General features: G+C 51.4%; 1 long non-coding RNA gene across 1 annotated transcript; it reads left to right on the forward strand.

Moving 5' to 3' along the window:
- Positions 1-14,906: 14,906 nt before the first annotated feature.
- On the forward strand, positions 14,907-21,980 carry LOC309634823. The gene is made up of 2 exons (XR_014248445.1): positions 14,907-14,946; positions 20,804-21,980. It is a non-coding gene; the product is annotated as an uncharacterized lncRNA (long non-coding RNA).
- The last annotated feature ends 2,004 nt before the right edge of the window (positions 21,981-23,984 follow it).

The raw sequence follows: 23,984 nt of genomic DNA on the forward strand, positions 1-23,984 counted from the left end.
TGTGTGGAGAGAGGGGGATTTGTAGGTGTGTTTGTTTGTGGAGAAACAGGAAGTGAGTGGAGGGAGAGACGGGGTGTCTCTGAGTGTATTTGGAGAGAATGGGGTGTGGCTGGGGAGAGCTGAGTTATGTGGAGCAAGCGATGGGTGTGTGTTGGGGAGCAGGGGTGGAGAGATGGGGAGGTAGGGAAAGAGACTGAGGTGTTTGGGTGTGTGTGTGTGTCTTGTTTGTGTGTATGTATGTGTGTGTGTGTGGAGGGAGAGACATGGTGTGGGTCTTTGTGAGTGTGTATGTGTGTTAGAGAGACTGGGGTTTGTGTGTGTGTATGTGTAGAGAGACTGGGGAGTATGGGGATTCAGAGACAGGTGTTTGTGTTTATGTGTGTATGTACGGATGGGGTGTCTGTGGAGGAAGAGAAGTGTGTTTGTGTGCGTGTGTATACGAGCACACAAGGGTGTGAGTGTGGATTAGAGAGCAGAAGTGTGTGTGACTGTGGAAGGAGAGACTGGGGGTTGTGAAAGGAGAGTTAGCAGGTGTATATGGAGAGACGGTGGTGTGAGTGTGGACAGAGACAGGGGTGTTAGTCTGTGGAGAGACTGGAGTTTAAATGTGGAGGAAGAAATGGGTGTGTGTGTTTGTAGGGAGACATAGGATGTTTGTAGGGAGGGACGGGTGTGTGTGTGTGTGTACATGCGGAGAGAGTAGGGTGTGTATTGAGAGATGGGGGGACTGGAGGGAGACATGGTGTGTGTGTAGCAACAGATGGGGGGATGTGCGGTGATGTGTGTGGAGGGAGAGCTACCGTGTGGTTTCCTGTGAGGAGAGACCAGAGGGGTGTGTGTGTGTGTGTGTGTGTGTGTGTGTGTGTGTGTGTGTGTGTGTGTGTGTGTGTGTTGAGAGACTGGGGTTTGAGTGAGAATGCAGAGATGGGAGGATGAGGAGGGAGATTCGGGGGGGTGTGAAGGGAGAGAGAGTTATGGTGTTTTTATGTGTGGAGTGATGGGTGCGTGAGTGTGTATGTGTGTGTGTAGAGACTGGGGTATGTATGTGGAGGGAGACAGGCGTGTGAGTGTGTGGGGCAAGGCTGGCATGTAACTGTGGAGGCAGAGATGTCTGTGTGTGTGTGTGTGTGTGTGTGTGTGTGTGTAGAGACATCAGGTGGGTAAAGGGTATGATGGGCGTGTGTGGGTGTGTATATGTGTGGAGGAAGAGATGCTCTTTGTGTCTGTGGGGTGTGTGTGCATGTATATGGAGAGATTGGTTGTGTGTTTGTTAAGACTGTGGTGTGTGTGCATGTATATAGAGACCAGTGTGTGCATGTGTGTGGAGAGAAGGGAGCTGTGTGGAGGGAGAGACGTTTCTGTGTGTTTGTGTCTGTGTAGGAAGACAATGGGGTTGTGGAGGGAAAGACAGGGGTGTGGGTGTCTTTGATTGTGAGGATATGGGTATGTGTCTGTGTGTGTGTGTATGGGTGTGTAGAGACTGGGTTGTGCGTGTGGAGGGAGAGATGGGTGTGATGTGTGTGTGTAGCGAGACTGTGGGTGTATGTGTACAGAGGGAGAGATGAAAGGGTTCGGAGGAGAGAAGGGGTGAGTGGGGGTATGTGTGTAGAGATGGGGTTGTTGTGTAGAGATGCGGTTGTTGTGTGGAGGGAATTATGGGTGTGTGGAGGGAGAGACAGGGGAGGTGTGGAGGAAGACTGTGTGTGTGTAGATAGAGGGTTGTGGAGAGAGAGATGGGTGTGTGGCTGTGGAGAAAGGACAGGTTTGTGTGTGTGTGTGTGTGTACGTAGAGTTGGGCTTGTGTTTGGAGAGACTGGGGTGTGCAAGTTTGTGTGGGTGTGCAACGACTGGGGTTGGGTGTGGACTTACAGACGTGGGTGTGGTTGTGTGGAAGAGAGGTGTGCATGTCTATGTGTTAGTATGTGCAGGGAAACTGGGGTGTGTGTGTGTAGGGAGAGATGGATTTGTGTGTGTTTGTGTGGAGAGACTAGGGTGTGTGTGTGGAGAGAGAGCTTGGGGATGTGGAGGGAGAATCGGGGGAGTTGTAGAAGGAGAGACAGGAAGATTTGGAGGGAGATTCAGAAGGGGTATGGAGGGAGTCAGGGGTGTGTGTGTTCTTGTGTGTGGAGTGATAGGTTAGACGTGTGTGTGTGTGTGTGTGTGTGTGTGTGCAGAGGGACTGGGGAGTGTGCAGATGCAGAGACAGGTGATGTGCATGTGTGTGTAGGGATGGGGTGTCTGTGGTGGGAGAGAAGTGTTTATGTATGTGTGAGAAGACTGGGGTGTGAGTGTGGAGTTAGAGACGGGGGGAGTGAGTGTATGTATGGAGAGAGTGGTTTGTGTGTGTGTTTGTTTCCACTTGTGGTGACACTGGGGTGTGTGTAGGGGGTGTGTGTGTGGAGAGATTGCGTGTGTTAGGAGGGAGAGATATGTGTATGTGTGTGTGGAGGGAGACATGGAGTTTGTGGAGGGAGAGACAGTGTCATGTGTCACTGCGTGTGTGTGTGTGTGTGTGTGTGTGTGTGGAGAGTTGCATGTGTGTGTGTGTTACGGGTGAGACAGGGTGTTTGTGTGGGTGGAGAGACTGCTTTCTGTGTGTGTATGGAGAAATGGGAGGGAGAGAAAGGGGTAGGGAGAGATGGGGTGTCTGTGTGTGTGTGTGTGTGTGTGTGTGTGTGTGTGTGTATGGAGGGAGAGATGAAAGCGTTAGGGGGGCAGATCAGGGTTTGTGGAGGAATCTGTAGAGATGGGGATGATTTGGGGAGAGAGATAGGTTTGCATGTGTGAGTGTGTGTATAAAGATGGGAGTGTGTGTGGAGGGAGCAACAGGGGATGTGTGGAGGGAGAAACGGGGGAGCATGTTGAATGGGCAGGAATGGGGGGAGACACGGGGGTTGTGAAAGAAGAGACGTGCATGTGCATGTGTGTGTAGAGACTGGGCTGTGTGTGTGTGTGTATGTGGAGACTAGTGTGTGTGTGTGTTTGTGCACATATGGAGAGATGCGGTGTGTGTGGAGGGAGAGGTGTGTGTGTGTGTGTGTGTGTGTGTTGAGAGACAGGTGTGAACGTGCATGGGGAGATAGGGCTGTGTGTGTTTCTGGAGTGACAGTGTGTGTTTGGAGGGAGAGCCAGGGGTGTGTTTCTGGAGGGAGACTTGGGGGTGTTTGTGTGGAGGCAGAGATGGGTGTGTGTGTGTGTGTGTGGAGAGACTGCAGTGAGTGTGTGGGTGTGTGTGGCCACAGTGGCGTGTGGGTGCAGGTGGAAATAGGTGTATGTGTGTAGGCACGGGTTTGTGCCTGTATGTGTGTATGGTGGAGAGTCTGGGAGGATTGGTGTGGGAAGAAGTACTGAGGTATGCGTGGAGGCAGACTGCGGTTGTGTGTATGCAGAGAATAGTGTGTGTGTGGGGGGGGAGAGATGATTGTGTGTGTGTGTGTGTGTGTAGAGACAGGAGGTGTGTGGAGAGATAGAGTGGTGTGTGTGTGTGTGTGTGTGTGGAGATGGGAGTGTTTGTGTGTGGAGAGATTGCGGTGTGGTTGTAGAGGGAGAGGAAGGAGGATGTGGAGCGAAAAATGGGTGTGTGTTGGGGGCAGTTGGAAACAGATGAGGGTAGGAGAAACAGACTGGGGTGTTTAGGTGTGTGTGTGGAGGGAGAGACATGGTGTGGGTCTTAGTGAGTGTGTATATGTGTTGGAGAGACTGCAGACTGTGTTTGTGAAGACTGGGGTGCTTGTGTGGGTGTGGAGGTAGAGATGGGTGTATGTGTGTAGAGAAGGTGTGTGAGTAGAGAGAGAGACTGTGCAAGGTGTGTGTGTGTGTGTAGAGACCAGAGGGGTGTGGAGGGATACAGGGGTGTGTGTGCATGTGTGTGCACGTAGAGACATTGATGTGTGTGTATGTGTGTTGAGAGACTGGGGTGTATGTTTCAGGCAATGTGTGTGTGTGTGTGTGTATGTGTGTGTGTAGAGATGGGTGTATGTGGGACTTGAGGGAGAGAAGAGGGTTTGGAGGGAGAGTAGGGGATGTGTGTGTGGAAGTAGAGAAGGGTTTGTAAGTGTGTGTGGAGAGACTAGGTTGTGCATGTTTGTGGAGAGACAGGAGATATGTGGAGGGAGAGACGTTTGTGTGTCTATGGAAGGTGAAACAGGTGTGTGTGTAGGGAGAGATTGGGGTTGTGGAGGGAGACACGGGTGTGGTTGTTTGTGATTGTGGGCAAATGGGTGTGTGTGTGTGTATGGGTGTGTAGAGACTGGGTTGTGGGTGTGGAGGGAGAGAAAGGGATAGGGAGAGATAGATGGGTGTGTGTGTTTGTGTGTGTGTGTGTATGTGGAGAGATGAAAGGGTTAGGAGGGTAGATCAGGGTGTGTGGAAGAATCTGTAGAGATGGGGTTGATTTGTGGAGGGAGAGATGGGGGTCTGGAGGGAGAGATAGGTGTGTGTGTCTGTGTGTAGGGAGATATGGGTTTGTGTGTGAATGTGTATGTAGAGTTGGGAGTGTGTGTGGAAGGAGCAACAGGGGGAGCATATAGAGAGACTGGGCAGGATGGAGGGAGAAACAGGGATTGTGTAAGGACAGACATGTGTGTGTGTGTACAGCCTGACATATAGGTGTGGAGGGAGAGACCGGTTGAGTGCGTGGTGCAATATATGGGAAGTGTGTGTGTGTGTGTGTGTGTGTGTGTGAAGCGAGAGATGCTGTGTGGGTCTGAGTGTGTGTGTGTGGAGAGAATGGTTTGTGCTCTTGTGTGTGGAAATTAGGCTGTGTCTGTGTTTTTATGTAAGTGTGCAGATATGGGGTGTGTGTGTAGGGAGAGATGTGTGTGCGTTTTGTGTGTGTATGGATGGGAAGACAGGTTTGTGTGTGTCTGGAGTGACAGTGTGTGTTTGGAGGGAGAGCTGGGGTGTGTTTCTGGAGGGAGGACTGGGGATGTTTGTGTGGAGGAAGAGATAGGGGTGTGTGTGTGTGTGTGTGTGTGTGTGTATGTGTGTAGACAGACACACAGGAGGTGTAAGGAGAAAGGGAGGGGAGTCTGTGGGTGCGTGTGTAGAGACAGGGAAATATCTGTGTTTGGAGAGATTGGGGTGTTGTATTGAAGGTAGTGGCAGGGAGATGTGGAGGGAGACATGGGTGTGTTTTTGGGGTGTGTGTGAGAGATGGTGGAGAGAAAGAGAATGCAGTGTTTGGGTGTGTGTGTGTGTGTGTGCTGAGGTAGAGACTGGGGTTTATGTTTGTGTAGACTGGGGTGCTTATGAGGGTGTGGAGGTAGAGAAGGGAGTATGTGTGTACAGGGGGGATGTAAGTGGAGGGAGAGACCGTCGAAAGTGTGTGTGTGTGTGTGTGTCTGTCTCTGTGTGTGTGTATGTGTGTGTGTGTGTGTGTGTGTAGAGCCCAGAGTTGTGTGGAGGGATAGACAGGGGTGTGTGTGTGGGTGTGTGCACGTGGAGACATTGATTTGTGTGTTGAGAGACTGGTGTATCTGTATGTTTCAGGCAATGAGAATGTGGGTGTGGCCGGAAAGAAATCACTGTGTGTGTGTGTGTATGTGTGTGTGTGTATGTGAGAGTGTTTGTGTGTGTGTAGAGACTGGAGAATGTGGGAGCTGAGGGAGAGAAGAGGGTTTATAGGGACAGTAGGGGATGTGTGTGTGTGTGTAGACACTAGGTTGTGCCTGCTTGTGGAGAGATGGGACGTGTGTGGAGGGAGAGACATTTCTCTGTGCGTGTATGGAAGGTGAAACGGATGTGTGAGTGTGTGTGTCTGTTTGTGTGTGTGTCTGTGCGAGTGTTGAGGAACACAAAGAGATGTGCATGCCGAGGGGTACACTGGTGTGTGTGTGTGTGTGTGTGTGTGTGTGTGCGTGTGTGTACATGGATGTGTTTCTGTGTGGTGGGAGACAAGAGTGTGTGTGTGTGAGCACACTGAGGTTTGAGTGTGCAGTTAGAGATGGAGGTATGGGTGTATGTGTGGAGAGACAGATGTGTGTGTGCGTGAGTATGGAGAGACTGGGCTCAGTGTTTGCACTTGTGGAGAGACTGGCATGTGAGTGGGATGGTGTGTGTGGAGAGAGTGGGGTGTGTTGGGAGGGTCAAATGTCTGTCTGTGTGTGTGGAGGTAGAGACATGGTTGTGTGGGGTGTGTGTGTACAGATGGGGTCATTGTGTGTTCAGGGAGAGATGGAAGTATAGGTGTGGAGGGAGAGACGGTGTTTGTGATGATGTGTGTGTGGAGAGTTGGATGTGTGTGGGTTTTAAAGGTGGGTCGGGGGTGTTTGTGTGGACGAAGAGACTGCTTTGTCAATCTGTGTGTACAGGGAGACATGGGTGTGTGGGGGGACTGAGACAGGGTGAGTGGTGGGGGAGAGACAGCTATGTGTGTGTGGATGGAGAGATGAGTTTGTGTGTGTGAGTGTGTGTGTAGACATGGGAGTGTGTGTGGTAGGAGAAAAGGGGAACATGTACAGAGAGTGTTGGAGGGACACTCCTTGTGGAAGGAGAGATGTGTGTATGAGTGTGTGTGTGTGTGTGTATGTAGAGATGAGGGTGTGTGGATGGAGAGACAGGTGTATGTGTGTAGAGACGGGGGTGTGTGTGGAGGGAGAGATAGGCATGTGTGTGTATTTCTGTGTGTGTACTGGACAGATGAGGTTGTGGAAAGTGAGATGGTGTTGTGGGGGTGGTCTGTGTAGAGATGGGCTTGTTGTGTTTGAACGGACATACAAGCAGAGTATGGGTGAGACACAGGTGTGTGTTTGCATGGAGGGAGAGATGGGTTTGTGTGTGTGTGTTTGTGTAAGACTGGTGTGTGGGTGTGGAGGGAGAGATGGAAGGAGTCCGGTGGTGTGTGTTGGAAGAAAAGATACGGTGTGGGTCTGTGCATCCAAATGTGTGCTGGAGACATTGGGGTGTAGGTGTACACACATGGAGAGACGGGGGTGTGTGTAGAGAGACTGGGGTATGACTGTGGTTGGAGCAACAGTGGTGTGGAAGGCGTGACGGGTGTGAGTTTATGTGTTTGTGTGAGGAGAGACTGGGGGGTAAGTTTGCAGGGGGATAGGGGAGGAATATGTAGGGAGAGAATGAGGAGTGTTTGGAGGGAGAATCCAACTTGTGTGTGTGTGCAAAGTGTTGTGTTGGGGTGGAGGACGAGATAGGGAAGTGTAAAGGGAGAGACACGTTTCTGTTTCTGTGTCTGTGGAGGGGAAGCCGGGGTTGTGCGTGTGTGTGTGTGTGTGTGTGTGTGTGTAGAGATTGGGCTGTGTGTTTGTGGAGACTACGTTGTGTGTGTGTTTTCATGTGAATATGGAGAGATGGGGTGTGTGTGTTTGCGGAGTGATGGTGGTGTGTGTATGCAGGGAGAGTCAGGGGTGTGTTTCTGGAAGGAGTGCTGAGGGTGTCTGTGTGGACTGACATATGTGTGTGTGTGTGTGTGTGTGTGAGTGTGTGCCTCTTTGTGCAGAGAATTGCTTGTTAGTGTCTCTTTGTGTGTGCACCCATGGAGAGACTGGGGTGCATATGGGTGTGTGTGTGGAGAAAGGGGTGTGTGGGTGCAGGTAGAAACAGGTGTATTTGTGTAGAGATGGGTGTGTGTGTGGATGGAGAGACAGATGACTGTGTATGTATGGGTGTTGGCGGAGAGACTGGGGGATTGGTTGTGGAGGGAAGGATGGGGTGTGTGTGTGTGTGTTTGGAGACACAACGGTGTGCATGTGGAGGGAGAGATGGCTGTTTGTATGTATGTGGAGAGACGGGAGATGTGTGGAGAGAGGTGGGTTTGTAGGTGTGTTTCTTTGTGGAGAAATAGGAAGTGAGTGGAGGGAGAGAGAGGGGTGTCTCTGAGTGTATGTGGAGAGAATGGGGTGTGGTTGGGGAGAGCTGAGGTATGTGGAGCAAGCGATGGGTGTGTGTTGGGGAGCAGGGGTGGAGAGATGGGGAGGTAGAGAAAGAGACTGAGGTGTTTGGGTGTGTGTGTGTGTCTTGTTTGTGTGTATGTGTGTGTGTGTGGAGGGAGAGACATGGTGTGGGTCTTTGTGAGTGTGTATGTGTGTTAGAGAGACTGGGGTTTGTGTGTGTGTATGTGTAGAGAGAATGGGGAGTATGGGGATTCAGAGACAGGTGTTTGTGTGTATGTGTGTGTGTAGGGATGGGGTGTCTGTGGAGGAAGAGCAGTGTGTTTGTGTGTGTGTGTATGCGAGCACACAAGGGTGTGAGTGTGGAATTAGAGAGCGTGAGTGTGTGTGAGTTTGGAAGGAGAGACCGGGGGTTGTGAAAGGAGAGTTAGCAGGTGTATATGGAGAGACGAGGGTGTTAGTGTGGATGGAGACAGGGGTGTAAGTCTGGGGAGAGACTGGAGTTTAAGTGTGGAAGAAGTAATGAGTGTGTGTGTTTGTAGGGAGAGATAGGGTGTTTGTAGGGAGGTACAGGTGTGTCTGTGTATCTGTGGAGAGAGTAGGGTGTGTATCGAGAGATGGGGGGACTGGAGGGAGACATGGGTGTGTGTCTAGCAAGCGATGGGGGGATGTGTGGTGATGTGTGTGGAGGGAGAGCTACAGTGTGGGTTGCTGTGAGGAGAGACCAGAGGGGTGTGTGTGTGTGTGTGCGTGTGTGTGTATGTGTATGTGTTGAGAGACTGGGGTTTGAGTGAGAATGCAGAGATGGGAGAATGAGGAGGGAGATTCAGGGGGTGTGAGGGAGAGAGAGATATGGTGTTTTTATGTGTGGAGTGATGGATGTGTGAGTGTGTAGGTGTGTGTGTAGACATGGGGTATGTATGTGGAGGAAGACAGGTGTGTGAGTGTGTGGGGCAAGACTGGCATGTAACTGTGGAGGCAGTGATGTGTGTGTGTGTGTGTGTGTGTGTGTGTCTAGACGTCAGGTGGGTAAAGAGAATGATGGGTGTGTGTGGGTGTGTATATATGTGGAGGTAGAAATGCTCTTTGTGTCTGTGGGGGTGTGTGTGCATGTATATGCAGAGATTGGTTGTCTGTTTGTTGAGACTGTGGTGTGTGTGCGTGTGCATAGAGACTAGTGTGTGCATGTGTGTGGAGAGAAGGGTGCTGTGTGGAGGGAGAGACGTTTCTTTCTGTTTGTGTGTGTGTAGGGAGACAATAGGGGTGTGGAGGGAGAGACAGGGTTGTGGGTGTCTGTGATTGTGAAGATATGGGTATGTGTCTGTGTGTGTGTGTATGGGTGTGTTGAGACTGGGTTGTGCATGGGAGGGAGAGATGGGTGTGTGGTGTGTGAGTATCAAGACTGTGTGTGTATGTGTACACAGGGAGAGATGAAAGGGATTGGCGGAGAGAAGGGGTGAGTGGGGTTATGTGTGTAGAGATGGGGTTGTTGTGGAAAGATGCGGTTGTTGTGTGGAGGGAATTATGGGTGTGTGGAGGGAGAGACAGGGGAAGTGTGGAGAAAGACTCTGTGTGTGTGTGTGTGTGTGTGTGTGTGTGTGTGTGTGTGTGTGGAAATATAGGGTTGTGGAGAGAGAGATGGGTGTTTGTCTGTGGAGAAAGGACAGGTCTGTGTGTATGTGTGTGTGTGCAGAGTTGGGGTTGGTGTGTTTGGAGAGACTGGGGTGTGTGAGTTTCTGTGGTTGTGCAACGACTGGGGTTGGGTGTGGACTTACAGACGTGGGTGTGGTTGTGTGGAAGACAGGTGTGCGTGTCTATGTGTTAGTATGTGCAGTGAAACTGAGGTGTGTTTGTGTAGGGGGAGATGGATTTGTGTGTGTTTGTGTGGAGAGACTAGGGTGTGTGTGGGGAGAGAGAGATTTGGGATGTGGAGGGAGAATCGGGGGAGTTGTAGGAGAGACAGAAAGATTTGCAGGGAAATTCAGAAGAGTTATGGAGGGAGTCAGGGGTGTGTGTGTTCTTGTGTGTGGAGTGATAGGTTAGACGTGTGTGTGTGTCTGTGTGTGTGCAGAGGGACTGGGGAGTGTGCGGATGCAGAGACAGGTGATGTGCATGTGTGTGTAGTGATGGGGGTGTCTGTGGTGGGAGAGGAGTGTTTATGTATCTGTGAGAAGACTGGGGTGTGAGTGTGGAGTTAGACGACGGGGGGAGTGAGTGTATGTATGGAGAGAGTGGTTTGTGTGTGTGTTTGTCTCCACTTGTGGTGACACTGGGGTGTGTGTAGGGGGGTGTGTGTGGAGAGGTTGCATGTGTTTGGAGGGAGAGATGTGTGTATGTGTATGTGTGTGTGTGGAGGGAGAGACGGAGGTTGTGGAGGGAGAGACACTGTCATGTGTCATTGTGTGTGTGTGTGTGGAGAGCTGGATGTGTGTGTGTTTTAAGGGCGAGACAGGGTGTTTGTGTGGGTGGAGAGACTGCTTTCTGTGTGTGTATGGAGAAATGGGTGTGTGGGGGGAGAGAGATAGGTTTGCGTGTGTGAGTGTGTGTATAGAGATGGGAGTGTGTGTGGAGGGAGCAAAAGGGGATGTGTGGAGGGAGAAACGGGGGAGCATGTTGAATGGGCAAGAATGGGGGTAGACACGGGGGTTGTGAAGAAGAGACGTGCATGTGCATGTGTGTGTAGAGACTGGGCTGTGTGTGTGTGAGTGTGTGTGGAGACTAGGGTGTGTGTGTGTTTTTGTGCACATGTGGAGAGATGCAGTGTGTGGAGGGAGAGGTGTGTGTGTGTGTGTGTGTGTGTGTGTGTGTGTGTGTTGAGAGACAGAGGTGTGAACGTGCATGGGGAGATAGGGTTGTGTGTTTCTGGAGTGACAGTGTGTGTGTGGACGGAGAGCCAGGGGTGTGATTCTGGAGGGAGACTTGGGGGTTTTTGTGTGGCGGCAGAGACGGGTGTGTGTGTCTGTGTGTGGAGAGACTGCAGTGAGCATGTAGGTGTGTGTGGCCACAGTGGTGTGTGGGTGCAGGTGGAAATAGGTGTATGTGTGTAGGCACGGGTTTGTGCCTGTATGTGTGTATGGTGGAGAGTCTGGGAGGATTGGTGTGGAAAGGAGGACTGAGGTATGCGTGGAGGGAGACTGCGGTTGTGTTTATGGAGAGACTAGCATGTGTGTGGAGGGAGAGATGATTGTGTGTGTGTGTGTGTAGAGACAGGTGGTGTGTGGAGAGATAGAGGGGTGTGTGTGCGGTGGGGGGAGATAGGGGTGTTTGTGTGCAGAGAGATTGCAGTGTGGTTGTGGAGGGAGCGGAGGGAAGATGTGGAGAAAAAAATGGGTGTGTGTGGGGGGGCAGTTGGAAACAGATGAGGGTAGGAGAAAGAGACTGGGGTGTTTAGGTGTGTGTGTGTGGAAGGAGAGACACAGTGTGGGTCTTAGTGTGGTTGTATGTGTATTGGAGCGACTGGGGATTGTGTTTGTGGAGACTGGTGTGCTTGTGTGGGTGTGGAGGTAGAGACGAGTGTATGTGTTAGAGAAGGTGTGTGAGTAGAGGGAAAGACTGTGGAAGGTGTGTGTGTGTGGAGAGACCAGAGGGGTGTGGAGGGATAGACAGGGGTGTATGTGTATGTGTGTGCACGTAGAGACATTGATGTGTACGTGTATGTGTTGAGAGACTGGGGTGTCTGTATGTTTCAGGCAATAGCTGTGTGTGTGTGTGTCTGTGTATGTAGAGATGGGTGTATGTGGGAGTTGAGGGAGAGACGAGGGTTTGGAGGGAGAGTAGGGGATGTGTGTGTGGAAGTAGAGAGGGTTTGTGAGTGTGTGTGGAGAGACTGGGCTCTGTGTTTGCACTTGTGGAGAGACTGTCATGTGTGTGGGGGTGTGTGTGTGGAGAGATTGGGGTGTGTTGGGAGGGTCAATTGTGTGTCTGTGTCTGGGGAGGTAGAGACATGGTTGTGTGGGGTGTGTGTGTACAGATGGGGTCATTGTGTGTTTAGGGAGAGATGGAAGTATAGGTGTGGAGGGAGAGACGGTGTGTGTGATGGTGTGTGTGTGGAGAGTTGGATGTGTGTGGGTTTTAAGGGTGGGTTGGGCGTGTTTGTGTGGAGGGAGAGACTGCTTTGTCTATCTGTGTGTACAGGGAGACATGGGTGTGTGGGGGGGGAGAGACAGGGTGAGTGGTGGGGGAGAGACAGCTATGTGTGTGTGGAGGGAGAGATGAGTTTATGTGAGTGTGTGTGTAGAGATGGGAGTGTGTGTGGTAGGAGAAAAGGGGAACATGTACAGAGAGTGCTGGAGGGACAAATGGGGGCTGTGGAAGGAGAGATGTGTATATGTATGTGTGTGTGTGTGTGTGTGTGTGTATGTAGAGATGAGGGGGTGTGGAGGGAGAGACAGGTGTATGTGTGTAGAGACGGGGGTGTGTGTGGAGGGAGAGATAGGCATGTGTGTGTATTTCTGTGTGTGTACTGGACAGATGAGATTGTGGAAAGTGAGATGGTGTTGTGTGGGGTGGTCTGTGTAGAGATGGGCTTGTTGTGTTTGAATGGACACACAAGGAGAGTATGGGTGAGACACAGGTGTGTGTTTGCATGGAGGGAGAGATGGGTTTGTGTGTTTGTGTGTCTGTGTAAGACTGGTGTGTGGGTGTGGCGGGAGAGATGGAAGGAGTCTGGTGGTGTGTGTTGGAAGAAAAGATACGGTGTGGGTCTGTGCATCCAAATGTGTGCTGGAGACATTGGGGTGTAGGTGTACACACATGGAGAGACGGGGGTGTGTGTAGAGAGACTGGGGTATGACTGTGGTTGGAGCAACAGTGGTGTGGAAGGCGTGACGGGTGTTAGTTTATGTGTTTGTGTGAGGAGAGACTGGGGGGTAAGTTTGCAGGGGGATAGGGCAGGAATGTGTAGGGAGAGAATGAGGAGGGTGTGGAGGGAGAATCTGATGTGTGTGTGTGTGCAACGTATTCTGTGGGGGTGGAGGGCGAGATAGGGAAATGTAAAGGGAGAAACACGTCTGTGTGTGTTTCTGTGGAGGGGAAGTCGGGGTTGTGCGTGTGTGCGTGTGTGTGTAGAGATTGGGCTGTGTGTTTGTGGAGACTACATTGTGTGTGTGTTTTCGTGTGCATGTGGAGAGATGGGGTGTGTGTGTTTGTGGAGTGATGGTGGTGTGTGTATGCAGGGAGAGCCAGGGGTGTGTTTCTGGAAGGAGTGCTGAGGGTGTCTGTGTGGCCTGACATATGGGTGTTTGTGTATGTGTGTATGTGTGTGTGTGTGTGTGTGTTTGCACCTCTTTGTGCAGAGAATTGGTTCTTAGTGTCTCTTTGTGTGTGCACCCATGGAGAGACTGGGGTGCATATGGGTGTGTGTGTGGAGAAAAGGGTGTGTGGTGCAGGTAGAAACAGGTGTATTTTTGTAGAGATGGGAGTGTGTGTGTGGATGGAGAGAAAGATGACAGTGTATGTATGGGTGTTGGCGGAGAGACTGGGGGATTGGTTGTGGAGGGAAGGATGGGGTGTGTGTGATGTGTGTTCGGAGAGATAAGGGTGTGCATGTGGAGGGAGAGATGGGTGTTTGTGTGTATGTGGAGAGACGGGAGATGTGTGGAGAGAGGTGGGTTTGTAGGTGTGTTTGTTGGCGGAGAAACAGGAAGTGAGTGGAGGGAGAGACAGGGGTGTCTCTCAGTGTATGTGGAGAGAATGGGGTGTGTTTGGGGAGAGCTGAGGTATGTGGAGCAAGTGATGGGTGTGTGTTGGGGAGCAGGGGTGGAGAGATGGGGAGGTAGAGAAAGAGACTGAGGTGTTTGGGGGTGTGTGTGTGTGTCTTGTTTGTGTGTATGTGTGTGTGTGTGGAGGGAGAGACATGGTGTGGGTCTTTGTGAGTGTGTATGTGTGTTAGAGAGACTGGGGTTTGTGTGTGTGTATGTGTAGAGAGAATGGGGAGTATGGGGATTCAGAGACAGGTGTTTGTGTGTATGTGTGTGTGTAGGGATGGGGTGTCTGTGGAGGAAGAGAAGTGTGTTTGTGTGTGTGTGTATGCGAGCACACAAGGGTGTGAGTGTTGAATTAGAGAGTGTGAGTGTGGAAGGAGAGACCGGGGGTTGTGAAAGGAGAGTTAGCAGGTGTATATGGAGAGACGAGGGTGTTAGTGTGGATGGAGACAGGGGTGTAAGTCTGGGGAGAGACTGGAGTTTAAGTGTGGAAGAAGTAATGAGTGTGTGTGTTTGTAGGGAGAGATAGGGTGTTTGTAGGGAGGCACGGGTGTGTGTGTGTATGTGTGGAGAGTGTAGGGTGTGTATCGACAGATGGGGGGACTAGAGGAAGACACGGGTGTGTGTGTAGCAAGCGATGGGGGGATGTGTGGTGATGTGTGTGGAGGTAGAGCTACAGTGTGGGTTGCTGTGAGGAGAGACCAGAGGGGGGTGTGAGTGTGCATTTGTGTGTGTGCGTGTGTGTGTATGTGTATGTGTTGAGAGACTGGGGTTTAAGTGAGAATGCAGAGATGGGAGAATGAGGAGGGAGATTCAGGGGGTGTGAGGGAGAGAGAGATATGGTGTTTTTATGTGTGAAGTGATGGATGTATGAGTGTGTAGGTGTGTGTGTAGACATGGGGTATGTATGTGGAGGGAGACAGGTGTGAGAGTGTGTGGGGCAAGACTGGCATGTAACTGTGGAGGCAGTGATGTGTATGTGTGTGTGTGTGTGTGTGTGTGTGTCTAGACATCAGGTGGGTAAAGAGAATGATGGGTGTGTGTGGGTGTGTATATGTGTGGAGGTAGAAATGCTCTTTGTGTCTGTGGGGGTGTGTGTGCATGTATATGGAGAGATTGGTTGTCTGTTTGTTGAGACTGTGGTGTGTGTGCGTGTGCATAGAGACTAGTGTGTGCATGTGTGTGGAGAGAAGGGAGCTGTGTGGAGGGAGAGACGTTTCTTTCTGTTTGTGTGTGTGTAGGGAGACAATGGGGGTGTGGAGGGAGAGACAGGGTTGCGGGTGTCTGTGATTGTGATGATATGGGTATGTGTCTGTGTGTGTGTGTGTATGGGTGTGTCGAGACTGGGTTGTACGTGGGAGGGAGAGATGGGTGTGTGGTGTGTGTGTAGCGAGACTGTTTGAGTATGTGTACACAGGGAGAGATGAAGGGGTTCAGAGGAGAGAAGGGGTGAGTGGGGTTATGTGTGTAGAGATGTGGTTGTTGTGTAGAGATGCGGTTGTTGTGTGGAGGGAATTATGGGTGTGTGGAGGGAGAGACAGGGGAGGTGTGGAGGAAGACTGTGTGTGTGTGTGTGTGTGTGTGGAAATATAGGGTTGTGGAGAGAGAGATCGGTGTGTATCTGTGGAGAAAGGACAGGTCTGTGTGTATGTGTGTGTGTGCAGAGTTGGGGTTGGTGTGTTTGGAGAGACTGGGGTGTGCGAGTTTCTGTGGGTGAGCAGAGGGGTGTGGAGGGATAGACAGGGGTGTAGGTGCATATGTGTGCACGTAGAGACATTGATGTGTATGTGTGTGTGTTGAGAGACTGGGGTGTCTGTATGTTTCAGGCAATCGGTTGTGTGTGTGTGTGTGTGTGTGTGTACGTAGAGATGGGTGTATGTGGGAGTTGAGGGAGAGGAGAGGGTTTGGAGGGAGAGTAGGTGATGTGTGTGTGGAAGTAGAGAGTGTTTGTGAGTGTGTGTGGAGAGACTAGGTTGTGCATGTTTGTGGAGAGACAGGAGATATGTGGAGGGAGAGACGTTTGTGTGTCTATGGAAGGTGAAACAGCTGTGTGTGTGTAGGGAGAGATTGGGGCTGAGGAGGGAGACACGGGTGTGGGTGTTTGTGATGGTGGGGAATGGGTGTGTGTGTGTGTATGGGTGTGTAGAGACTGGGTTGTGGGTGTGGAGGGAGAGAAAGGGGTAGGGAGAGATGGGGTGTCTGTGTGTGTGTGTGTGTGTATGGAGGGAGAGATGAAAAGGTTAGGGGGGCAGATCAGGGTGTGTGGAGGAATCTGTAGAGATGGGGTTGATTTGTGGAGGGAGAGATGGGGGTCTGGAGGGAGAGATAGGTGTGTGTGTCTGTGTGTAGGGTGATATGGGTTTCTGTGTGAGTGTGTATGTAGAGATGGGAGTGTGTGTGGAAGGAGCAACAGGGGGAGCATATAGAGAGAGAGACTGGGCAGGATGGAGGGAGAAACAGGGATTGTGCAAGGACAGACATGTGTGTGTGTGTTCAGCCTGACATATAGGTGTGGAGGGAGAGATTGGTTGAGTGTGTGGTGCAAGATACGGGAAGTGTGTGTGTGTGTGTGTGTGTGTGTGTGTGAAGCAAGAGATGCCGTGTGGGTCTGAGTGTGTGTGTGTGGTGAGAATGGTTTGTGTGCTTGTGTGTGGAAACTAGGCTGTGTCTGTGTTTTTATGTAAGTGTGCAGATATGGGGTGTGTGTGTAGGGAGGGGTGTGTGTGTAGGGAGAGGTGTGTGTGCGTTTGAGTGTGTGTATGGATGGGGAGAGAGGTTTGTGTGTGTGGAGTGACAGTGTGTGTGTGGAGGGAGAGCTGGGGTGTGTTTCTGGAGGGAGGACTGGGGATGTTTGTGTGGAGGGAGAGATAGCGGTGTGTGTGTCTGGGTGTGTGTGTGTGTGTATGTGTTTAGACAGAAACACAGGAGGTGTATGGAGAGAGGGAGGGGTGTCTGTGGGTGCGTGTGTAGAGACAGGGAAATATCTGTGTTTGGAGAGATTGGGGTGTGGTAGTGAAGGTAGTGGCAGGGAAATGTGGAGGGAGACATGGGTGTGTTTTTGTGGAGTGTGCGAGAGACAGTGGGAAGAAAGAGATTGCAGTGTTTCAGTGGGTGTGTGTGTGTGCTGAGGGAGGGACTGGGATTTATGTTTGTGTAGACTGAGGTGCTTATGTGGGTGTGGAGGTAGAGAAGGGAGTATGTGTGTACAGAGGGGCGTGTAAGTGGAGGGAGAGACCATCGAAAGTGTGTGTGTGTGTGTGTATGTGTGTGTGTGTGTGTGTGTAGAGCCCAGACTGGTGTGGAGGGATAAACAGGGGTGTGTGTGCAGGTGTGTGCACGTGGAGACATTGATTTGTGTGTGTGTTGAGAGACTGGTGTATCTGTATGTTTCAGGCAATGGGAATGTGGGTGTGGCCGGAAAGAAATCACTGTGTGTCTGTGTGTATGTGTGTGTGTGTGTGTATGTCTGTGTGTGTTTATGTGAGTGTGTGTGTGTGTTGAGATTGGAGAATGTGGGAGCTGAGGGAGAGAAGAGGGTTTATAGGGACAGTAGGAGATGTGTCTGTGTGTGTAGAAACTAGGTTGTGCCTGCTTGTGGAGAGATGGGACGTGTGTGGAGGGAGAGATATTTCTCTGTGTGTGTATGGAAGGTGAAACGGATGTGTGAGTGTGTGTGTGTCTGTGTGTGTGTCTGTGTGAGTGCTGAGAAACACAAAGAGATGTGCATGCTGAGGGTTGGACTGGTGTGTGTGTGCTTGTGTGTACATGGATGGGTTTGTGTGTGGTGGGATACAAGTGTGTGTGTGTGTGTGTGTGTGTGTGTGTGAGCACACTGAGGTTTGAGTGTGGATTTAGAGACAGAGGTATGGGTGTATGTGTGGAGGGACAGATGTCCGTGTGCGTGTGTGTGGAGAGACTGGGCTCTGTGTTTGCACTTGTGGAGAGACTGTCATGTGAGTGGGGGTGTGTGTGTGGAGAGATTGGGGTGTGTTGGGAGGGTCAATTGTGTGTCTGTGTCTGGGGAGGTAGAGACATGGTTGTGTGGGGTGTGTGTGTACAGATGGGGTCATTGTGTGTTTAGGGAGAGATGGAAGTATAGGTGTGGAGGGAGAGACGGTGTGTGTGATGGTGTGTGTGTGGAGAGTTGGATGTGTGTGGGTTTTAAGGGTGGGTCGGGGGTGTTTGTGTGGAGGGAGAGACTGCTTTGTCTATCTGTGTGTACAGGGAGACATGGGTGTGTGGGGGGGGAGAGACAGGGTGAGTGGTGGGGGAGAGACAGCTATGTGTGTGTGGAGGGAGAGATGAGTTTGTGTGTGTGAGTGTGTGTGTAGAGATGGGAGTGTGTGTGGTAGGAGAAAAGGAGAACATGTACAGAGAGTGCTGGAGGGACAAATGGGGGTTGTGGAAGGAGAGATGTGTGTGTGTGTGTGTGTGTGTGTGTGTATGTATGTAGAGATGAGGGGGTGTGGAGGGAGAGACAGGAGTATGTGTGTAGAGATGGGGGTGTGTGTGGAGGGAGAGATAGGCATGTGTGTGTATTTGTGTGTGTGTACTGGAGAGATGAGGTTGTGGAAAGTGAGATGGTGTTGTGTGGGGTGGTCTGTGTAGAGATGGGCTTGTTGTGTTTGAACGGACACACAAGGAGAGTATGGGTGAGACACAGGTGTGTGTTTGCATGGAGGGAGAGATGGGTTTGTGTGTGTGTGTGTCTGTGTAAGACTGGTGTGTGGGTGTGGAGGGAGAGATGGAAGAAGTCCGGTGTTGTGTGTTGGAAGAAAAGAAACGGTGTGGGTCTGTGCGTCCGAATGTGTGCTGGAGACATTAGGGTGTAGGTGTACACACATGGAGAGACGGGGGTGTGTGTAGAGAGACTGGGGTATGACTGTGGTTGGAGCAACAGTGGTGTGGAAGGCGTGATGGGTGTGAGTTTATGTGTTTGTGTGAGGAGAGACTGGGGGTAAGTGTGCAGGGGGAGAGGGGAGGAATGTGTAGGGAGAGAATGAGGAGGGTGTGGAGGGAGAATCCGACTGGTGTGTGTGTGCAAAGTGTTGTGTCGGGGTGGAGGGCGAGATAGGGAAGTGTAAAGGGAGAGACACGTGTGTGTGTGTTTCTGTGGAGGGGAAGTCGGGGTTGTGCGTGTGTGCGTGTGTGTGTAGAGATTGGGCTGTGTGTTTGTGTAGACTACGTTGTGTGTGTGTTTTCGTGTGCATGTGGAGAGATGGGGTGTGTGTGTTTGTGGAGTGATGGTGGTGTGTGTATGCAGGGAGAGCCAGGGGTGTGTTTCTGGAAGGAGTGCTGAGGGTGTCTGTGTGGACTGACATATGGGTGTGTGTGTGTGTGTGTGTGTGTGTGTGTGTGTGTGTGTGTGTGTGCACCTCTTTGTGCAGAGATTTGGTTGTTAGTGTTTCTTTGTGTGTGCACCCATGGAGAGACTGGGGTGCATATGGGTGTGTGTGTGGAGAAAAGGGTGTGTGGGTGAAGGTAGAAACAGGTGTATTTATGTAGAGATGGCAGTGTGTGTGTGGATGGAGAGACAGGTGACATTGTATGTATGGGTGTTGGCGTAGAGACTGGGGGATTGGTGGTGGAGGGAAGGATGGGGTGTGTGTGTGTGTGTGTGTGTGTTCAGAGAGACAAGGGTGTGCATGTGGAGGGAAAGATGGGTGTTTGTGTGTATGTGGAGAGACGGGAGATGTGTGGAGAGAGGGGGATTTGTAGGTGTGTTTGTTTGCGGAGAAACAGGAAGTGAGTGGAGGGAGAGACAGGGGTGTCTCTGAGTGTATGTGGAGAGAATGGGGTGTGGTTGGGGAGAGAATGGTGTGTGGATGTGGAGAGCTGAGGTATGTGGAGCAAGCGATGGGTGTGTGTTGGGGAGCAGGGGTGGAGCGATGGGGAGGCAGAGAAAGAGATTGAGGGGTTTGGGTGTGTGTGTGTGTCTTGATTGTGTGTATGTGTGTGTGTGTGTGGAGGGAGAGACATGGTGTGGGTCTTTGTGAGTGTGTATGTGTGTTAGAGAGACTGGGGTTTGTGTGTGTGTATGTGTAGAGAGACTGGGGAGTATGGGGATTCAGAGACAGGTGTTTGTGTGTATGTGTGTGTGTAGGGATGGGGTGTCTGTTGAGGAAGAGAAGTGTGTTTGTGTGTGTGTGTGTGTGTATGCGAGCACACAAGGGTGTGAGTTTGGAATTAGAGAGCATGAGTGTGTGTGAGTGTGGAAGGAGAGACCGGGTGTTGTGAATGGAGAGTTAGCAGGTGTATATGGAGAGACGAGGGTGTTAGTGTGGATGGAGACAGGGGTGTAAGTCTGGGGAGAGACTGGAGTTTAAATGTGGAAGAAGTAATGAGTGTGTGTGTTTGTAGGGAGGGATAGGGTGTTTGTAGGGAGGTACGGGTGTGTGTGTGTATGTGTGGAGAGAGTACGGTGTGTATCGACAGATGGGGGGACTGGAGGAAGACACGGGTGTGTGTGTAGCAAGCGATGGGGGGATGTGTGGTGATGTGTGTGGAGGGAGAGCTACAGTGTGGGTTCCTGTGAGGAGAGACCAGAGGGGTGTGTGTTTGTGTGTGCATGTGTGTGTGTGCGTGTGTGTGTATGTGTATGTGTTGAGAGACTGGGGCTTGAGTGAGAATGCAGAGATGGGAGAATGAGGAGGGAGATTCAGGGGGTGTGAGGGAGAGAGAGATATGGTGTTTTTATGTGTGGAGTGATGAATGTGTGAGTGTGTAGGTGTGTGTGTAGACATGGGGTATGTATGTGGAGGGAGACAGGTGTGTGAGTGTGTGGGGCAAGACTGGCATGTAACTGTGGAGGCAGTGATGTGTGTTTGTGTGTGTGTATGTGTCTAGACGTCAGGTGGGTAAAGAGAATGATGGGTGTGTGTGGGTGTGTATATGTGTGGAGGGAGAAATGCTGTTTGTGTCTGTGGGGGGGTGTGTTCATGTATATGGAGAGATTGGTTGTCTGTTGAGACTGTGGTGTGTGTGCGTGTGCATAGAGACTAGTGTGTGCAAGTGTGTGGAGAGAAGGGAGCTGTGTGGAGGGAGAGACGTTTCTGTGTGTTTGTGTGTGTGTAGGGAGACAATGGGGGTGTGGAGGGAGAGACAGGGTTGCGGGTGTCTGTGATTGTGAGGATATGCGTATGTGTCTGTGTGTGTGTGTATGGGTGTGTCAAGACTGGGTTGTGCGTGGGAGGGAGAGATGGGTGTGTGGTGTGTGTGTAGCGAGACTGTGTGTGTATGTGTACACAGGGAGAGATGAAAGGGTTTGGAGGAGAGAAGGGGTGAGTGGGGGTATGTGTGTAGAGATGGGGTTGTTGTGTAGAGATGCGGTTGTTGTGTGGAGGGAATTATGGGTGTGTGGATGGAGAGACAGGGGAGGTGTGGAGGAAGACTGTGTGTGTGTGTGTGTGTGGAAATACAGGGTTGTGGAGAGAGAGATGGGTGTGTGTCTGTGGAGAAAGGACAGGTCTGTGTGTATGTGTGTGTGTGCAGAGTTGGGGTTGGTGTGTTTGGAGAGACTGGGGTGTGTGAGTTTCTGTGGGTGTGCAACGACTGGGGCTGGGTGTGGACTTACAGACGTTGGTGTGGTTGTGTGGAAGACAGGTGTGCGTGTCTATGTGTTAGTATGTGCAGGGAAACTGAGGTGTTTGTGGTAGGGAGAGATGGATTTGTGTGTGTTTGTGTGGAGAGACTAGGGTGTGTGTGTGGAGAGAGAGATTGGGGATGTGGAGGGAGAATCGGAGGAGTTGTAGAAGGAGATACAGAAAGATTTGCAGGGAGATTCAGAAGGGTTATGGAGGGAGTCAGGGGTGTGTGTGTTCTTGTGTGTGGAGTGATAGGTTAGACGTGTGTGTGTGTCTGTGTGTGTGCAGAGGGACTGGGGAGTGTGCGGATGCAGAGACAGGTGATGTGCATGTGTGTGTAGGGATGGGGGTGTCTGTGGTGGGAGAGAATTGTTTATGTATGTGTGAGAAGACTGGGGTGTGAGTGTGGAGTTAGAGATGGGGAGAGTGAGTGTATGTATGGAGAGACTGGTTTGTATGTGTGTTTCCACTTGTGGTGACACTGGGGTGTGTGTAGGGGGGGTGTGTGTGGAGAGATTGCATGTGTTTGGACGGAGAGATGTGTGCATGTGTGAGTGGAGGGAGAGATGGAGGCTGTGGAGGGAGAGATGGAGGTTTTGGAGGGAGAGTTGGAGGTTGTGGAGGGAGAGACAGTGTCATGTGTCAGGGTGTGTGTGTTTGTGTGGAGAGTTGGATGTGTGTGTGTTTTAAGGGTGAGACAGGGTGTTTGTGTGGGTGGAGAGACTGCTTTCTGTGTGTGTATGGAGAAATGGGTGTGTGGGGGGAGAGAGATAGGTTTGCGTGTGTGAGTGTGTGTATAGAGATGGGACTGTGTGTGGAGGGAGCAACAGGGGATGTGTGTAGGGAGAAACGGGGGAGCATGTTGAATGGGCAGGAATGTGGGGAGACATGGGGGTTGTGAAAGAAGAGACGTGCATGTGCATGTGTGTGTAGAGACTGGGCTGTGTGTGTATGAGTGTGTGTGGAGACGAGGGTGTGGGTGTGTGTTTGTGCACATATGGAGAGACGTGGTGTGTGTGGAGGGAGTGGTGTATGTGTGTGTGTGTTGAGAGACAGAGATGTGAATGTGCATGGGGAGATAGGGCTGTGTGTTTCTGGAGTGACAGTGTGTGTGTGGAGGGAGAGCCAGGGGTGTGTTTCTGGAGGGAGACTAGGGGGTGTTTGTGTGGAGGCAGAGATGGGTGTGTGTGTGTGCTTGTGGAGAGACTGCAGTGAGCATGTAGGTGTGTGTGGCCCCAGTGGTGTGTGGGTGCAGGTGGAAACAGGTGTATGTGTGTAGGCACGGGTTTGTGCCTGTATGTGTGTATGGTGGAGAGTCTGGGAGGGCTGCTGTGGAAAGAAGGACTGCGGTATGCATGGAGGCAGACTTCGGTTGTGTGTATGGAGAGAGTAGCGTGTGTGTGTGGAGGAAGAGATGATATTGTGTGTGTGTGTGTAGAGACAGGAGGTGTGTGGAGAGATAGACGGGTGTGTGTGTGTGTGTGTGTGTGTGTGTGGAGACGGGGTTGTTTGTGTGCGGAGAGATTTGGGTATGGTTGTGGAGTGAGAGGAGTGAGGATGGGGAACAAAAAAGGGTGTGCGTTGAGGGCAGGTGGAAACAGTTGAGAGTAGGCGAAAGAGACTGGGGTGTTTATGTGTGTGTGTGTGGAGGGAGAGACACGGTGTGGGTATGTGTGTTGGAGAGACTGGGGACTGTGTTTGTGGAGACTGTGGTGCTTGTGTGGGTGTGGAGGTAGAGACGGGTGTATGTGTGTAGAGAAGGTGTGTGAGTAGAGAGAGAGACTGTGGAAGGTGTGTGTGTGTGTAGAGACCAGAGGGGTTTGGAGGGATACAGGGGTGTGTGTGCATGTGTGTGCACGTAGAGACATTGATGTGTGTGTGTGTGTGTGTTGAGAGACTGGGGTGTATGTTTCAGGCAATGTGTGTGTGTGTGTGTGTATGTGTGTGTGTGCGTAGAGATGGGTGTATGTGGGACTTGAGGGAGAGAAGAGGGTTTGGAGGGAGAGTAGGGATGTGTGTGTGGAAGTAGAGAAGGGTTTGTAAGTGTGTGTGGAGAGACTAGGTTGTGCATGTTTGTGGAGAGACAGGAGGTATGTGGAGGGAGAGACGTTTGTGTGTCTATGGAAGGTGAAACAGGTGTGTGTGTGTAGGGACAGATTGGGGCTGTGGAGGGAAACACGGGTGTGGGTGTTTGTGATTGTGGGGAATGGGTGTGTGTGTGTGTATGGGTGTGTAGAGACTGGGTTGTGGGTGTGGAGGGAGAGAAAAGGGTAGGGAGAGATGGGGTGTCTGTGTGTGTGTGTGTGTGTGTATGGAGGGAGAGATGAAAAGGTTAGGGGGGCAGATCAGGGTGTGTGGAGGAATCTGTAGAGATGGGGTTGATTTGTGGAGGGAGAGATGGGGGTCTGGAGGGAGATATAGGTGTGTGTGTCTGTGTGTAGGGAGATATGGGTTTGTGTGTGAGTGTGTATGTAGAGATGGGAGTGTGTGTGGAAGGAGCAACAGGGGGAGCATATAGAGAGACTCGGCAGGATGGAGGGAGAAACAGGGATTGTGCAAAGAAAGACATGTGTATGTGTGTACAGCCTGACATATAGATGTGGAGGGAGAGATCAGTTGAGTATGTGGTGCAAGATATGGGAAGTGTGTGTGTGTGTGTGTGTGTGTGTGTGTGTGAAGCGAGAGATGCTGTGTGGGTCTGAGTGTGTGTGTGTGGTGAGAATGGTTTGTGTGCTTGTGTGTGGAAACTAGGCTGTGTCTGTGTTTTTATGTAAGTGTGCAGATATGGGGTGTGTGTGTAGGGAGAGGTGTGTGTGCGTTTGCGTCTGTGTATGGATGGGGAGACAGGTTTG

This window comes from Balaenoptera borealis, assembly GCF_965194805.1.
Source record: "Balaenoptera borealis genome assembly, chromosome: 9".
Lineage (NCBI taxonomy): Eukaryota > Metazoa > Chordata > Mammalia > Artiodactyla > Balaenopteridae > Balaenoptera > Balaenoptera borealis.